Source organism: Salminus brasiliensis, chromosome 18, assembly GCF_030463535.1.
Source record: "Salminus brasiliensis chromosome 18, fSalBra1.hap2, whole genome shotgun sequence".
Classification (NCBI taxonomy): domain Eukaryota; kingdom Metazoa; phylum Chordata; class Actinopteri; order Characiformes; family Bryconidae; genus Salminus; species Salminus brasiliensis.
The window spans coordinates 11,463,820-11,479,070 of NC_132895.1; the positions used below are offsets into that span (position 1 = coordinate 11,463,820).

The window sequence follows — 15,251 nt, forward strand, 5'->3', positions numbered from 1 at the left end:
GTGTTGATGTGAATCCTGTGAGTTTGCGTGAGTGTAAATGAAAGAGCTGTAATCCTCTTGAATACACTAAGCTTAATAACAATGGCTATAAGACTGCCTTCATTATGTGTATTCCAACAGGATGAGCTTTGTTCTGTGCCAGAGACTGCATCTAAAGAAAGCAGCGATTTGCAAATGAAGCATAAAGCCATGGTGGCCCAGTGTTGCCAAAAAAGGCAAATCATTCACGCACAGGGTGCCATCGCTTTAGGGCAGAAAGAAAACGTCACTTGAAAACGTGTACGTGTGTGAGCCAGCACTGCAGCCTGGAAAACAGGGGAAAAAATCAGATCAAGGGCAGAAAATACGACAGCACCATCTCCAGCGTCCAACGGCAAAGCCATGCAGAGAGCGTGGCGTTACACCGCCATCGTCTGTCTCTACATGCTGATTCTGAGATAGCACAGGAGGCCTGATCTGTGCTCTCCAAGGTCATACGACAACATTGGATCTATGAGAATCGAATCCGGGTTGAATAGAGGTGGTTCGTTTTTGCTGACGCGGCTGCACTGGATGCACTGGATTTATTGGATTTGCATAAATAAAGTATAATTACATTTGTTTAAATCAGGAGAATCAGGGTTGGGTGGTAAAACGGTTGTACAGTACACTGCAGTATTTAACATGATATGTGTGATGTAGAATTACTGTTCTGTGGCTGTTAGGAATGTAAGAAAGTATTGATACACTTGAGTATCATGATAATTTTTTTGCAATACTATATCAATTCTCAAAAACATGGTATAGACTTATAATGAACATGCTGAAATGTAATGATTGGTGGCAGACGGTGGTTAATTTTGTGTTGTGTTTAAACTCAGACCGCTGGATAGCAGTGTTGTACTCCTACTTCAGATCTCGCTGTTATGACTGCAATAAAATAGGGCTGCTCCCTGAAAGACGAATCATTAGTCAAATGTGTCGGATCGTCAGTTGACTAAGATTTTTTGAACAGTTGGGAACAGTCGAAGTAGAACAGTTGAGTTTAATGAGGAATTGTAAATAATGGGAATCATAAATATATGTTTATATTCTAGCGGGGCTGAATATCTGGTGCGCTTTGCTAAAGGACCATCTACATGACAGCATGTACTGGTGGTTCACTGTAGAGGCAAGCTGAAGCTCAGAAGCTGAGGTGGAGGGGGTGGTAATTTAGGCTAGCAATAACAATGGTTCAGAAAATGGAGGCATTTTTGAAGCAGAATCCTAACAAACCTAAAAGCGTCTCGCTCATCATTCTGCACCATCAAACAGCAAACCACCGGGAATGGGTAAGCTGCTATAGGCGGCCGTTCTCCAATGATTTGAGGCGCCCAAGTCTATTTACAGGCTAATCCAAAATATATGTTATGTATGTCTCTGCTGAGCTCATCAGAACACAGGAAGTGTTTAGTTTGATCATTTGTTCACTTACATCTGAGACTGATTTAGATTTAATGAAAATTACAGTCGCATAATAAGCCTGTATTTTAAAGCTGGGGGTGCTGCAAATTTCTGACAGGCCTACCATTTCTCTTTTCATCTAAAAATAATTCAAACATATGAACTAATTTATTTTGTTAATTTAGTTGTATTCATGACTTTTCCATTTACATTTATGGCATTTAGCAGACGCTCTTATCCAGAGCGACTTACAAGGTTACTTGTATTACAGAGGTGGGTCAGTGTAGTGTTAGGAGTCTTGCCCAAGGACTCTTATTGGTGTAGCGCAGCACAGTCACCCAGCCACCCAGCCCGGGAATCGAACCCCAGTCTCCCACATGGTGTGGTAGCTCAGTGGCGGGTAGTGGTGTTATCTGTTGCGCCACACCAACCACCGTTTCCATGTTTAAAGAGGAATATAGAAGTAGGCTGATCCTGTTAAACCAATCTATATATTCGAAAATATATGGGAATATGGGGGGGCTGTGTACAAGTCCATCTTGTACACAGCCAAATGAGCTCATTCATCCCAGTGCATTTAAGAAAGCCACAGGGTTAGGGCGTGCATTATGGGACCTCACGGATTGGGGATATCATGTGCTGAAAACAGGAGTTTTTAGGAGTTTGGCTGTTAAATGTGTCTGAAGTCACAGTCAGAAATAAAGCTCATCAGACAAGCACTTCTATCTGAACATTAGCACCCGCTGTGGAGTGACGTAACACTGTCACTGTCTTTCATTTGACTTCCTCTCTTGGCGGTAACTGTGTTGGTGTGATATATTTTGTTCTGCACACATTTAAATTAAGCCCCCCCCCCCCTCTCTTTCTCTTTCTCGTTCTCTGATTTGCTCTATAAGTAATCCCATAATTCGGGGATTGAACTGCGAGGCAGCCATGCTTGCATGCTGAGGCCACTATTAGCCTGATCGCTGTGCTGGCCATCTGGCCGCAGTGTTACAATAAATAATCTCCGTCTCTCTGTTTGCAGTTTGACATTTGGAGCACTGCAGTGAGGCAGAGTTAAGCCCTCCTCTGGCTCAAACAGCTCGCTCTAGCTGGCTGCAGATGGATTATAGCTGTTGATATACAGGACAGGTTTCAGTGAATGGTGAAGATTAGCAGGATGAAGCGAGAGTCAGCATTTATTCATGTCATTTATTGTCGTTTTTGTGAAAAAAGGCCAATTTTACAGCTAATCAAATAATGAGTGCGTGCACGTGAACTGCATCCATTACTAACACGACAGACACAGCCCTGATCTCCTGGAGATGAAAAAGACCTGTACAGACCAGTGTTTAAAAAGACTCATGTAGATGAAAAAGAATAGAGGATAACGGAGCTCTAAACACTCTTAAACATAAAGGTGCTTCAAAGGGTTTTTTTTGAGCATTGCCTTCAAAGAACCACCTTCGGTTCTATGAAGAACCATGTTTATAGAGATGTGGGAATGCCTTTTTATGAGAAATTGTTTAAGAAATTAGGAGATCTTACACTTGTCTTATATAAATCTTATTCAGCTGAGACTGAGCTGAGATCAGTTTAACCAAAAACAGTTTAAGCCACATCAAAATGAGAAAAGCCAGGGGTTGTTTTTTTTAGGAGCTGAATTTCAGAAGTGCTTAAATCTCAAACAGGCTTTGAACCATGTCTAGGAGATACAATGAGAATAAGAGGAGATCTTGCCTTGACATTCTTCACATTCACATCTTCATTACATTCTTTATGAAACCAAAAGTGGTTCTTCTATGGCATCGTTCAAAGAATCCACTGAGGCACCATTATATTTAAGAGTGCAGCATTACCGTCTGTTTGGAGTGTTGGACTCGTTCATATGAGCTCAAAATTACTGTTTGAATTGTTTGGTAAAAAAAAAAAATAAATACATATACATTTACGTTTAAGGCATTAAGCAGATGCTGTTATCCAGAATGACTTACAAAAGTGCTTTGCTATTCACCCAAGCATAAGCTCAGCTAGTTTGATTTCAATTTACCACATAATTTTAACACAACATCTATTCTTTATATTTAGTTATAAAATGCTCAAAAACTACTGTTGAATTTCTTTAAGTGAACATGCACTTTAAGTTAAGAGCATTTCCTGAATTCTCTTGTAAAGTTACTTCTTTAGAGATAAGCAATGATTTGTTTCTACTTCAGATTTTATTAACCTAGGCTAGTCATGCATGTATTTTAGATTTAGGGCTGCACAATATATTGTTTCAGCCTTATTAGCGCAATGTGGTCAAGCACAGCAGTCACATCGCAGGACGTGCAGTGTCACATCAGGCAAATCTAATTTACTGTTTTTCAAATCTAGTTCTCATTTTTCATGACCTCTACCAGAGGCAGCTTATATCTGCCCCATATCATTTATTTCACTGCAATCTTACACAGAGTGCATTCCTAATATTACGACTTCTGATGAACTCTAGTGAAATATGGTGAAAGTTTTATATATTTTTTCCAGCATCACCTAAATATTCAGCTTTTCTGCAGTTCAATAAAAACACAATCAAATATTGACCAGAAATCGGTCAGTTCTAATCATCTGTCCAACACAGTTTTGACCCATGCCTCCTAAATCATGCAAACTCCTAAAGTTTCTTGAAGATCAACACTGAGATTAGCCTTTTCCCTCCCTTCTGAAGGCCTAACTAATGAGCTTATCTGTAGAATCAGGTGTGTTTATTGAGATGGAGTGATTGGTGTAGCATAGTAGGTAACAACACTGCCTTCCTGTGGCAGACTAGGGTTCAATTCCCTGGTTGAGCAAAGCATGCCTCACTACAGCACAGGCAGTCAAATGCCATAAATGTAAACTCTGCAGTGCGGTGTCTCACCAAAACTGGCATCTGATAGCTGTGTTTTAACCCTCTGGAGTCTATGAACGCACCAGTATGTCAAATTTTTATTAATATCATGATATTAATATAAATACGAACATTTCCTGAATCTGTAGAGCCCACCCTTTCAATTGCACACATATGGAGTTTCAAGGCTGTGAAGATGGGTCTAGATATCTGTCTCTGCCTCTCGCTGTGTCTAACTGGTGGATTTATACTTATACTAACTGGATCTATATTTTGTGTAAAACTGATCAATGGACACTCAGAAACACATGTTCTGCCTCTTGCTATTTATGAACTATTATATTCATACATTCCTCTACTTTTGTAAAGGTAAGACTTCTTTAGATAATAATTAGTCATTTTTTTAATAATCTGATGACAGCTGGCATTGTCATTACAAAGTAACTAAACATGTGAATGGTGTTTCTGGTTGGTGGTGGTTGAGTTTGGACATCATTTTGTGATGCTACAGTTGAGTCTGTACAGATTTGTGTTGGGCTACAGTTCTGTTGCTGCCGAGGGTCAGATCAGGTTGGACTCTCTGCTATATTTGGGTACAGATCCAAACTTCAGCCCTGATTGAAGCTCCAACCTACATGCTGTGTGCCACTGAACAGGAGCTTTACAGAGTTTCATTTGCATGCTGTTTCTCAGCATGGCCTGTTTCAGGCTCCTCCTGCAGTCTCCTTTACGCCATCTCTTCTCACAGCCTGTCTTTCTCTCTAATCTCAGCTTCATCTCACTCTGGCCAGACTCCATGCCGAGTCCAGGCCAGCCTCACACATACAGACGTAACAGTGCAGTAATTTGTAGCTTTCAAAACATGCAAAATGACCTTTCACCAATTTTTCTCTCTCTATCGTTGCTTTTCTCATGGTGGTCCCGTCTATCACAGATGATACAGCAGTGGGGTCTAATAGAGGGTAAGCATGTGACGTCAAAGGTGGCTAGAGTCACTGTGGCCAAAAAGACAGACAGCAGTGCTAGCGTTCAGTGTGAATGGCGTTAACACAAAAACGAGAAAGAGCTGCTGCTTGACTGACTGTACAAACAGAATCAGCGCAATCATTTTACAGACTAATGAAAGCTACAGAGAAGAGAAAGAAATGGATTGCTGCAATTAGCAGAAACAACTGGAATTCAGGCACTGAAATGTGTGGGAGCGGTAAAGTCATGCTCTGAAAACAGGTGGCGAAAAACACCAAGCCCACTGTAGTTGCAAGTTTAGCGACGTGCTAAGTTCAAGTAAGAGGGAAAGCAGGTCAACCTGGATGAACCAGTCAACTGAAAACATGATATCAACCCCAAGCCTGAAAACAGTTGATATCAACCCCAAGACCATTCACTCGACTTTGTGCTCTTAGATATGAGGCAGAGGCAGTGGTGGCTCAGCGGTTAGAGCGCCGGGATATCGATAACAGGGTTGTGGGTTCGATTGCGGCAAGCTGCCACTGTTGGGCCCTTGAGCAAGGCCCTTTACCCTCTCTGCTCCCCGGGCGCTGGAGTTGGCTGCCCACCGCTCTGGGTGTGTGTGTGTGTACTCACTGCCCCTAACACATGTGTGTATGGGTTAAATGCAGAGGACACATTTCGCTGTACACTGTACAGTGACAAATACGTGCACCTTTACCTTTATCCTCTAAATAGGTGTGATTTGAGCCTCAGTTGCTGGATGTTCCTGGCTACACATCACTGTCCATGGACCAATGGTTCTTTAGTAATTTGGATGGATCGCTGTCGAGTCCAACTGTCTTTAACTTAATCGAATAATATTCTTTCATAATAAACGCAGCTTTGCTGCAGAATGCCGCTCAGTCTGACCAGCGGGAACGTGATGTCAATGCATACCCTCTACAGCAGGGTGGTTAATATTTGTTTCTTTTCAGAATCCATTGTTTTATAGAATCAAAACAACACTTAAACAAGTGCATTCAGTAAAATTACTGATTATATTTCACTACAGTCAGTGAGTTACATATACCTTACTTACACAACCTTACTTAACCTTACATACTGTACAGAATGAACAAATCTCTTATGTGCAGGCAGACACAGTTCACACTCGCATTATTTGTCAGTTAAGCTTGTCGCTCCAAAATGGAAACTTTAAAGAGGAAGGGAAAAGCCTTCTTCTTCAATTTTTTATGGACGTCAATGGAAAAAAATTCAATTTCAGATTTCAACTAATGTTTTAGCATTTCCTTTGGACCATTCACCATGCAAATTTGACCTAAGGTAAAGAACAACTGCCAGATTTAAATGATGTCAAAAAGTCAATTTTGGTAAAAATGGAGATGCGAGGTTTTGTGTAACAGTGAGGATATGTAAAGTGTACTGTAAAGGAACGGCTGTGATCATGGTAGTAATGTTAATTCACTGTTAAAATGAGGAACGCTTACAGGAAATCATACCTCAGGAAGACTCACAAGAAATGTCAGCAATGAAAGGCGATGAAGCGTTATCCTCATTTTGGTTAGGCAAAACGTCTAAACACAAGGACCCATCAGGCTCCACTGTAGCCTAGTTATTTTGCAGATATTACTGAATGAAGAGTGGTGCAGGTGGAGCGTCAGCGAGGCAGAATGTATATGAATCATTCTGAAGGTGTGGGCTTGTGGGTCCCAGCTAATTAACATAATCTGCTTTTTATAGAATGTCCTTTTCATTTGGGTGAGGAAAATATGCATGTTTTTACATTCCGCTGCTTACAGAATGTGCGGGAGAGACTGATCAATTTCAAAGAATGTACTTCCCCCATAAGTGGGATTCATCTTAACAGACAGGGACATCCAGTAAATGTCTCAATTTTCCCCTTTTTTCATCATTTGATTCTGACAGTTATTTACATTGTGTCAGAAATTCATGATGACTGGACTAACAGAAATTCTCCAACATGACTTTTTACACTGACTTCTGTTTAAGTTGAGAGGGGTTTCAGTCTCCTGCAGCAGCTGATTTGGCTCTTTCTGGTTAACTGTTAACTGTGCACAGCGTTGTTTTGCTCATTTTAAGACTAGGCTTAAGGGTCTAAACGTCTGGCCTTCTCTTTTCCTTCGAACCCTTAATAGATGTGTAAAGCGAGAAAATGACAGAGGTTGCCCCGGAGTCAAACACCAGAGCCCTATTGAGACAAGAGAGAGGAAGCAAGGTCAGAGGGGGTCAGCACAGTGAGGACGGAGAGAAAGAACAGCTGTAGGCATTGTCCTTCCTCTGCCTGGTAACACTACAAAGCAGCTCATCGCTGTCCAAACAGAGGAACCTGCACAAACACAGTGTGGGTCAGCTGGCGGCCCAGGAGTGGTCTGTTTCTGAGGTTCGGAGTGGCTCTGTTACCTGCTGTAAAAGGGGCCTTTGGACTCAGCGATGTCTGTGATTGTGTTTGATCAATCAATATAAATATACTGCTGGACCACAGTAACACAGTACACTCTGTATGTGTGAATAAATTAAACATCTATTATTCTAAATTAAAAAATATAGAAATTAACATTTTATTGTGAGTTTATAGCCTTACAGTACAACTTGTCTGCCCTCTCTTAAATTCAGCAGCTAAATCTTACACAATATGGAATACAAAAGTATTGGGACACCTATTTATTGTTTCTTCTGAAATAAAGGGTATTAAAAAAGAGTTGACCCTGTTTTTCCCTTTCTCTACTGTCCAGGGAAGTCTTCCTACTAGATTTTGGAGCATTGCTGTGATGAATTGATGGCATTCTCAGTGACGCGTACATTAGTAAGGTCAAGGTATTGGATGATCACCATGCAATCTTATCCGACTAATCTCAAAAGTACTAGACGAAGCACCATTATGCATTAAGCATGGTACCAATAGCTTCATATTCATCTGCTCCAGAAAGTCCTACTATATTGGCAATACCTTTCTACGGGGACTAGACAAGCTGTGCGTGTGCATTTGCACATCTGTGCAGAAAATGGGTTTCCGAAATGGGTGTAATGTAAAAGTAACTGAATACGTTGATTAGAAGGACTGTCCACAAACAATTGGACAAACTGTGTATGTGAAGTCATTTTTAGCAAGATTTAATATTAGTTTTATTAATTTAATTTTCTTATCTTTTCTTTTTTATTATTTCATCATGCGAGAAAGACGTGCCACAAACTCTCAATGCATCAATTATTTGTTGACAAAATGAACCCTGTGGGTGGGTCAGTTGGGTCATTTAGCAGTCGTGAGGTGGGAGTAGAGAGGGGTGCAGATGTTTCCACAGGGGTGCACTGCATTGTGTCTGACATGAAACAACCAGCTGTCTCTCACTTTGTCTCGCACTGCCTCCCCCTTCTCTTCTTACTCTCTCTCTCTCTCTATCAGTCACCCTGCCATTATATTGGTGATACCCGTTCAGGCCTGGCCTCGATGTACTGACAGATTCAGTGTGTCAGCTGACCTTTCCATTGTGTGAAGAGTACACAGACAAATCTAGAATTCCTTGGAATAAAATCAAGTTATATGAAGTTCAAACAGCTTGGCGATATGAGGTTCTGTTGTGATGATGATTATATAAAATGTGAACAGGAAACTGCTTTCAAATAATAAACATCTCCAGACTCATCTCATGTATTCATCTGTCCAGAATACATCTAGCGGCCTGCTTTTGGGCTGAGGAGTAGTTTTAAATGTTCTCCACTTGTAAATTATTTAGAAAACACTGGAACAACTGAATTTCTGATTGTTCTTGAGATCTTTTTAAAAATCTCTTCCCAGACTCTTCTTTCTGAAGGCCTCAGAGAGCTCTTTGGATGTGGTCACTGTTATAACTCTCACTTGAACAGTCAAGAGCAAACCAGACTAAATGCCTGAGGTTTGTCCTCCAGAATCCTCTCTAACCTGATTCTAATTGGGGGCATTTTAAGTAGTCTTAAGTAGTAATCTGCTCCAGAGAGTCCTATTCTATTGGCAATGGGTATTAACTTAAGATAGATAAATGCATTCATTACACGATGTGTACACAAACGTGTGGATATATAGTGTACAAGGCGCAACAGATAACACCACTTCCTGCCAGTGAGCTATAGCTATAGGTCTAGGTGACTGTGCAGCGCTGGACCAATGGTCCTTGGGCAAGACTCCTAACACTACATTGGCCCTCCTCTGTAATCTTGTAAACTGCTCTGGATAAGAATGTCAGCTAAACAACATAAATTTAATCTAAATGTAATCACGGAAGACAAGCGTCCAGGCTTTTTTCTGTCCTGGCACCAAAGTGGTGGAACGAGCTTCCCCTGGGTGTCCGAACGGCCGAGTCGCTCGCTGTCTTCAAACGCAAACTGAAGACCCACCTCTTCCGAGAGTACTTGGACGAATAGAGTACTATGGTCGCCTTATTGTCTTGTGTTTAGTAATGTCTAAGCTTAGAGGTATCTTTGAATTATTAGTCTATTCTAACTAGCTAAGGTTTTTCTTGGGTAAATAGCAAAGCACTTTGTAAGTCGCTCTGGATAAGAGCATCTGCTAAATGCCGTAAATGTAAATGTAAATGTCTTGGATGTAGTTTAGCATTAAAAATAGCATTTAGCATTAGCTTGGCATTTACTTAGGCTTGTTTTTTGGCATCCATTGTTTCTATTAGTTTAAGGATGGTTAGTTATTTCACCTCCATCTCTCAATCTTGTTCAAATGAAGATCAAATGTTCACGTTAAATATGTCCTAATTCTGTCCTGGATTGTCCTAATTTATCCACATGACTGTATCTGCATCCATTTTGCATAAGTAACGGTTGTGCATCAGTTGCAGGCTGGCTATATTAGTCTGCAGTGAATGCTGGGTGAATTAAGTGCAGTAGACTGTATGACCCCTCAACCCACCCCCCTTGCGCCTGTCAGAAGAGACTGTAGATTTAACCCTCTACTTTCCACGGCTCCCCTGAGGCTCTCGCCTCACATATCATGACCCACTTTTACTCCATCTCTGAGGATGTTCACTTCTCTCCTCTTAAAGAGACAGTCGGCTATTTATCCCACTGTGGAGGATTACTCCTCACATGCAGACCTGTTTTACACCAAATTCAGATCTAATATGATGTGAATGAGGAGGGGCTGTGCAGTGATAGGACATGTTATGGAAAGTTGTTAGACATTGTGTAAATAATTTTGATTCTTTTTTTGCTTCAGTAAAATGGTAATAAAATATAATATTCACATCTTTAAACAAATTGTTTTTACACATTTTTAAACAAAAATAATAGAAAAAGACATACTGTACATAATGTGCATATAAACACCTCAGCACTGCAGTACTTGACTGAATCTGTAGAGTACTGTACAGACTCTAGCTCTACTGCACACCCATTTATTTGCAGTTTGCTAGTGCGGACCACCCCCCGAGGTGAAACGGGAGGGCGGACCAAGAAGTGTTTATTGGGCAGGGGTCTGGGCCGGCTTCCTGTTGTCTGAGTGTGAAGAACTGTCCTGTTTGTTTTTATGCCATTAGCTTTAGCATTAGCATTGTCTGGGTTATTGACTTTTTTGTGGATTTAGTTTCTTTTGCAGTAGTTTAGCATTAACATTAGCATTAGCTTTGCATTTACTTAGACTTGCTTTTTGGTATTCTTAGTTGTTTTTTGTTTTAGCATTTAGCCTAGCCGAGCTATCATTTGTTGGTTAGTATTTTTGAGGGTTTTCTGTTTTTCTTTTTTATTATCTTTTCTTAATAAATTCCACTGCAATAGTGTCCAAAATTAGTGGTATAAAAATATAGATGTATCTAATATTGCAATATTATGTTTTGCAATATTGTATAGATTTGCAAGACAAAAAAACATTTCTTTTACTCAGATTATATGTATGTAATGTCAAGTTTTTTAATACTATGGCAAAAAAAATCTCAATATATGGCCATTATTACAGTATCGCAATATTGACAATATTGTGACATTGTTAAGCAAATAATTTTTGCTTACCAATACACAACCCTACTCATCCCAGCATTTATAATACAGTTATACAGTTACAGCATTTTCTCATTTTGATCTTTTAACCCTTTTAAATTCAGCTGCTGTTTTTTCCCCTGAGACGGCATCTTTATAATTGAGCCGACACGGCATATAAATACACACCATATAAATGCATAGCAGGAGTAATATATAATAAATCACCCCTATCAACCACAGTGTCATTATGTACGAGGAGGTTATACTGGGGGTAATTGGTTTAAGGTGTATCCACTGTGAGATCGGTTGGTGTGAGATACTGTTGTCCTTATTGCGGCTGTGTAAGGCTGTCCTTGAGGAGCAGGGAAAGTGAGAAACGGGGCTCAGGGCCCCTCCCTTTGACACACAGTCCAAGGACAGAGCACACACTCACACCCACACACACACACACACAGACACACTCCAAGCGAGCTGTGTTTCTGCTGTCCTCTCAGTGTAAGGCTCCAGCATGCTGAGTCATTACGCAACAGCCTCATCTCCTGCTCCCTGAGCTGAACAGGCCAATGAAAGCACGGCTTCTCTGAATGAAAGGAGGACAGAGATGCTGGGGAAAGCGTGACGCTATGACCCGCTTGCTACACGTTAGGGTCAAAGTGCATTCGGACATGCCAGGGCTGCTCTAGGAATAGCTGCATGATTCAAGTGGACTTGAAATTAGATAACAACATTTGAGTCATACGAGTTAGGAGGGAGTAGGGGTCACCCATTCAGTTTCTGAAAGGTAGAAAGTACCTCTGCTGTGAGCTCAGAATTCATACCCGGTCAATAAACCACTTGAAAAATAATATATAATAATATATTATATTATATATTAATTGGTGATCCCGGCAGGCACCAGACGTCAATTTGATACCAGAAAAACGTTGCAGAGGTTGAGTTGAAAATAACTACTCAGTTAATATTAAAACCCAATGTTGTACAGATGTTGAACTTTGGTTGGAAATCAAAGTCACACATCCATCAAAAACAACATTAAGTTGACATCAAGCTTCAACGTTAGACAGACGTTGAATTTTGGTAACTGAAAACCAACAACATAATATCAGAATTTCACGTTATGTGGGCTTTAACATTATGACGCTTGGCAGACGTTGAGTTCTTGTCACCATGCCTCCCAATTTACATCATTATGATGTTGACACGTTACTTTTGGAAGATGTTCGATTTTGGTTAACATCACAACATGAAGCCAACAAAATATCAACGTCAGATGTCGTCACTATTGTTCGTCATATTAACATTGGCATTAGATGTTGTCCTGATATTGAATTTTGGTCACCTGACATCACAACCTACCTTCAGCCAGACAACAACGTCTATTAGAATGGTTGCGCAGCTTAAGTGGTTCCCAGTTCCAGACAGTTACTTAACTGTTGCGGTGGTCACTAGGATGAAACTGTTTTTGATAGGCTGCTTTTGTGTTTCTCTGTAGTTGCTATGGTTTTGCTAGGTGGTTGCCATAGTGTCGCTAAGGTTTTTTTGGTGTTGCAAGGTGTGTGCTAGGTAATTGCTAGGCAGTTCCCAGGTATTTGCTTAGATGTTGCTATGTGGTTGCTATAGATGAGTGCTAGTATTTCAGGTGCTTGCATGGGTGTTGCTAGGCAGTTTTTATGGTATCCAAGGTGACTGCTATGGTGTATCAGGTCAGGTGTCAGGCAATGGTTTTGCTAAATGGTATTGATGTTGTGGTACCCCATGTGGTTTGATGATATTAGCGTAATTTGGATCATTGTGACATAAGAAGAGAGCACAAACTTTTGCACCCTATTCATTCCTAGGCGGAAAAAAAAATATATAAAAGAAATCTGTTGCTTTGTAAAAACCATAGGTCTGAAAAAAGCAAAAAAAGAAGAGGAATAATAAAAAAAATGGATAAAAAGCCTTAATAATGTTGCAGTTCAGACTTTTTATTTGTCTATAAAAACATTTGTTGGAATTCCATGGATGTGGTTTGTGTGATGGATTACCAAACTGTTCTCCCCCTCAAAGAAATGCAGAGTAATCGTCTGGTTCCTGCTGGTCTGTTACATAACCGTGAACATTTAACAGCAGTGTGAATAATTCAGACTGAGGCCTTGTTTTTGGGTTCTCCTGCATTTTATATGGGCAGAGTTAGACTTGTACGCCTTTTGGACTTTAAGTGTCTCGTGAATCTGATATGGGTGAATGCTCGGTGCTGCAGTCGACGGCCGTTTTGACGTATTCAGAACACACAAGCCTAAACACACGGACACAACTGTGTCACCGAACTGGGCTCCACCTCTCTCTCTCTCTCTGTGGACAAATCACCCCGGCAGCGACTGTATCTTTTATCCGCAGGTCTGATTCACCTGTCCCCTGAGCTCTCTGCACAGGCTCATTTTCATAGCCTGGTAAAAAACCCAGTGTGTATGAGAGGAATTCTGGGTAAAGTATTCCCCAGGAAGACAGCAGAGAGACAGAACCACTCTCCTATCTCCCCATCATTATGCTATAGGCAGCACCCTCTGAGCTCCACCCAATCTCAACATAGTTTACTCCAGAATCAAGAACGTCTCAAAACAGCCAATTTAATAGCGTGATGTTTTATAGCAGCGCTGTCAGATAAATAATAGAGGCTCAGTGATGCATGGTGCAGCTCTGTGTGTTTGTAATGGCTGCTGTGGAGGCTGGAGGGTGGGAGTTTTACGATCTCATCAGGCAGGGTCCGGCAAGAGTACTGAAGGGGAATTTCATGCATTAATGAGATTTGAGCAAAATCATTTGTTGTTTGGTATGAAATGGTGGGTTGAAGAGCCACCTACTAACTCAGATGTCTTTACAGTAGCAACGTAAAGAAAGAAACCAGTGTTAGAAACCAGTAACTACAATGTCTGCAGCACAAACACAGCCATTTTATTTGCTATCTGATATCATCACTGTCCTGCAAAAACCTTGTCTCTACATTTTTGCTGTTTTTCAATTTTTGACATAATGTGAAGCTGGCAGTTGTTCTTTATATCGCATCAGACGTTCATGATGAATGGACCAACAGAAATGCTCACAAATTACTCTGTATAAAATATTTTTACATTGCCTTCCATTGAAAGTTAAGAAGGCTTTTTTACCTTTCTTCCATAAAGCTGTCATTTTGGAGATATTTGAAGAATTTTTGTGCACATACATATCTTGTATGTGGTCAGGCAACTGCATTGACAATGGTCAGGCAGGAATCCAGGGGGCTAGTTCAGTTGCTCAAAATATGTCCTTTTTTGCCTTTTTATTGGAGGTGCACTGTGATAGAATCGTATCACTATCATCAGGTAACTGCTTAAAAAGATAGTGGCATTGGACTGATGGTTAGATTTGGCTGATATGGCAAAAATCTGATATTCTCTGACATGTTAAAATGCTTTGATTTCTTCTTCAAAAACGTTATTATTAGCTATAATTTATACGGCCAAACACAGAAAGTGCTTTTTTTTTGGCCATATAATTTCGGTTGCTGAATACTTATAAAAAGTGCATCCCGAGTGTTTATGAATCCCTGACTGTTAGATACTATAACAGTTTTCATTACATGTAATTGCCTTGCTTAGAGCACTGCAATATATCACAGTATATTGAATCGTAACCCCTGTGTTGCGATGCGCATTGTATCACCAGGTTTTTGCCAATACCCAGCCCTACTTCACATACTGCATTTATTTCTCTGTGCTGTTAATCCAGCTAGATGTAGTACCAATTCCTGCAGTTTATAATCGTTTCAGCATCAGCAAATACTTACATAAAGAATACTGTATATCAGCATCTGCCCACAGTTTCCATATCAGTGCTTCCCTGCTTCTTGCCTTAATCATTAATGAACTGACAAACTGTCAGCTGACCTTCAGAACAGATAATCAGTGTGATGAATGCCTGTGCTGCCAGTTCATTAATGCTGTCACTCTTACAATGGCAGCTTTCTCACCAATATGACCTTCTGTTGATGCTGCTCATTATGCATGTGGATCTCGCGATGTCACGGTAC

At 40.5% G+C, this 15,251-nt stretch overlaps 1 protein-coding gene across 2 annotated transcripts in view; it reads right to left on the reverse strand.

The window, feature by feature from the left end:
• stxbp1a (syntaxin binding protein 1a) overlaps positions 1-15,251 on the reverse strand; it is a 49,130-nt gene that overhangs the window by 26,924 nt on the left and 6,955 nt on the right. The gene's annotated exons all lie outside the window — the stretch shown is intronic.